At 44.1% G+C, this 3,392-nt stretch overlaps 1 pseudogene; it reads left to right on the forward strand.

Annotated features, from left to right (window-relative positions):
• The first annotated feature begins 454 nt into the window (after window positions 1-454).
• Window positions 455-3,165, forward strand: LOC114198320 (ferritin light chain pseudogene; annotated as a pseudogene).
• The last annotated feature ends 227 nt before the right edge of the window (window positions 3,166-3,392 follow it).

The following is a 3,392-nucleotide window of genomic DNA, read 5'->3' on the forward strand; positions in this document are numbered from 1 at the left end:
CTACATGTCAGGAGTTTTTTCTAATTATATCACCTCTGACTTTCTACAAATCTTTTACTATTTTTGTTCCACAGAGACATTGAAGTTGGGTAAGCTCTGTATTTAGGTAAATTCTTAAAGAGAAGCTACTTGCCCTCTACTTCTTTTCTTTCTTCTAGGGTTGAACTCAGTTGTGATGGTGGTGAGCCAGTTTAAACCATGAGGATTAGAAGGACTCATGTGATTGTAGAGCAAGAACATAGGAAGAACCTTGGCTCTGAATTACCCTGGGAAGTGAAGCAACCTAACAGGCCCTAGATTGCTTGTCTACCTCTGGACTGTTATATGAGAAAAAAAAGTGTTTATCTTTCTTTAGCTACCATATTTTTTGGTCTGTTACAGAAGCTTAGTCCCTAAAAGGGAAAACTTGATCCCTGAAAGTGGTGTGCCACAATAACAAAGATCTAAGCTATGCATGCCATTGGCAGGTATAAGCATATTGCAGGCTAGAAGGCTGGTGACTCTTTCCACATGTATTGGGAAGTGTCACTTGTGTTAACTTGGAAGGCAGATTATCAAGCCTGTAGTTCTGAGGAAAGGAGTTTAGAAAAGGTCAGAATGTAAGTTTGTGTTGGCTGACAGTCCTTGCTTTTAGCAAGGTTCAATAAAAAGAAGTCAGGTAATAATCAACCAGTTTGCAAGCAGAGCTAGAGAATAGAGCTCTACTACTGGACCCCATTCATTTGCTCTTGCTGTTGATCCACATACTATTATGCCATCTCTGAGGAATCAGTTCAGGTACTTAATGTTTGAAGCTTTTCTTTATCACTTCCGTCTTTTCTAGAACAATATCCCTTTACAGAATGACAGAGCAAAAGAGAATCCTTGAGAGATGGACTTCTTCAATCTTTCAGTGGCTTTGCCCAAGGAAGAATCTTTGGCATTGTATAGATGTTCCTTCCTGATGCCTTTTTATGCAGAATGGATAATTTTATCTAAGACTTCTATCTACTTCCCCCTGTTCACCAAGTCTAACCCTCTTATGTTCATAAGCTTATCTATCCCTCTATTAGTTTTAGTACAGACTAGGCTGCTTTAATAGAGACCCTAAATACATTGGTTTAAACACAGTTAAAGGGGGCGCCTGGGTGGTTCAGTCCTTAAGCATCTGCCTTCCGCTCAGGTCATGATCCCAGGGTCCTGGGATGGAGCCCCGCATTGGGCTCCCTGCTTAGTGGGAAGCCTGCTTCTCACTCCCCCTGCTTGTGTTCCCTCCTCGCTATGTCTCTCTCTATCAAATAAATAAATAAAATCTTAAAAAAAACACAATTAAAGTTTATTTCTCTCTCAAATTACAGTAAAGGTGGATGTTCCAGAGCTGGCATGGCTACTTTGCCATTCTTGACACACAACTTCCATTTCTGAGTCTGAAATGGCCACAAAGGAAATGTGGGACAGTGGTGTAAGGCAGTCAAATTCTCCATGGGGGGTGGGAAGGAAACAGGTTAAGACAGCCTCTAAAATTGGTTGGGGCGCCTGGGTGGCTCAGTTGTTAAGTGTCTGCCTTCGGCTCAGGTCATGATCCCGAGGTCCTGGGATTGAGCCCCACATCGGGCTCCCTCCTCTGTGGGAAGCCTGCTTCTCCCTCTCACATTCCCCCTGCTTGTGTTCCCTCTCTCTCTGTGTCTCTCTGTCAAATAAATAAAAATCTTAAAAAAAAAAATTTTTTTTAAAGAACCTCTAAAATTGGTAAGAAAGAGCAGGATGAGCACATTATTTAGAAATAAGGTAAAAACAGGGGTGCCTGGGTGGCTCAGTTGGTTAAATGTCTGCCTTCAGCTCAGGTTATGATCTCAGGGTCCTAGGATCAAGCCCCATGTCCAGTTCCCTGCTCAGCTCTACTTCTCCCTCTCCCTCTGCCCCTCCCCCACACTTGTGCTCACTCTTTCTCAAATAAATAAAAAAAGAAGGTAAAAACAAAGTAGCAAGTAAGTTAAATGTGACTGCTTCTGGGATCAGGAGTTGGGAGGGACTACTTTATTCCCCCTCCTTTTTTTAAATTACAATTTGATATTTTAAAACCATGAAATTTTACTATTTTTATAGTTAAAAATATAAATGAATGGATAAAACATATATAGGAAGTAAGGAAAAATAGTAACTTCAAACAAGTTATTTATTCAACTAGCCAAGTATCAAATATAAAAAATTAACCATAACAATCTAGAATAAAAATTTCAAGTGATTACCAACATTGGTGAAGGAAGAGGGGCAGGGGGCCAATAGGGAGAAGTGTTTGGAGGAGAAAGCAGGGAGGATGACAGTGTGCCAACCATCTTGTGTTGTTGTAAGACTCCAATATTGATAACTTTAAACACTGGTAGAGAAAAATAAACATCATTAGGGGTTAGAAGTAACCACAACAAGAATAAAAACATAATGTGTAGCTTTCAAACCTCAAGAAGAGGCAGTCATAGATCTGTCTTTTGTGTCAACAGTGTTTGGACAGAACAGACCCAGAGACTCCGCTTCTACCAGCCTCCAACCCCCTTCCAAACTCTTTTCCAATGACAACCTTCAGAGCCATCTTCTCAGCCATCCTCTGCCTCCGGGACCAGCCAACACGCTATTTTGAGTTTAGCTCCTTATTACCAATCAACCGCGAGCTCCCAGATTCCTCAGAATTATTCCACTGAGGTGGAGGCCGCCGTTACCCTTGTGGTCAGCATGCATCTGCAGGCCTCCTACACCTGCTTCTCTCCGGGTTTCTATGTTGACCTCCACGATGTGGCTCTGGAGGGCGCGGGCCACTTCTGCATGTTGGCCGAGGAGAAGCACAAGGGTGATGAGCGTCTCTTGAAGATGCAAAATCAGCGAGGAGGCTGCGCCTTCTTCCAGGAAGTGCGGAAGCAGTCCAAGAGGAGTGTTGGAAAACCCTGGACACCACGGACGCCGACCCGGTTCTGGAGAGGAACCCGAACCAGGCGGGTCTGGATCTGCACACCCTGGGTTCTGCGCACACAGGCCCCCATCTCTGTGACTTACTGGAGAACCACGATGAGAAAGTAATCAAGATGTGCCGCCACCTAACACACCTCCACAGGCCGGCTGCCCCCAGGCTGGGCGGGCGAGGACCTCTTGGAGAGGCTCACCCTCGAACACAATGAGGGGCCCAGCAGCCTTTGAGGGGCCCCTCTGGCGTCCCTCCCACCCAGGTGCCAGGGCTGGTGCCAGAGCCTCTCCCTGCAGCCACGAGGCAGCTTTTTAGCCACCCTGGAGCCCTCTCCCAAGCCTGGACCAAATGGAAACAATAAAACTTTTTTGCAGCAAAAATAAAAATCAAAAACTGAAGAAAATTTCATTATTAAAAAACAAAACAAAACAGAAAGCATGATAAATACTAAACTTGTAAT

Source organism: Eumetopias jubatus, unplaced genomic scaffold, assembly GCF_037043125.1.
Source record: "Eumetopias jubatus isolate StellerSeaLion01/CBP00866 unplaced genomic scaffold, mEumJub1_p1.0 scaffold_9, whole genome shotgun sequence".
Lineage (NCBI taxonomy): Eukaryota > Metazoa > Chordata > Mammalia > Carnivora > Otariidae > Eumetopias > Eumetopias jubatus.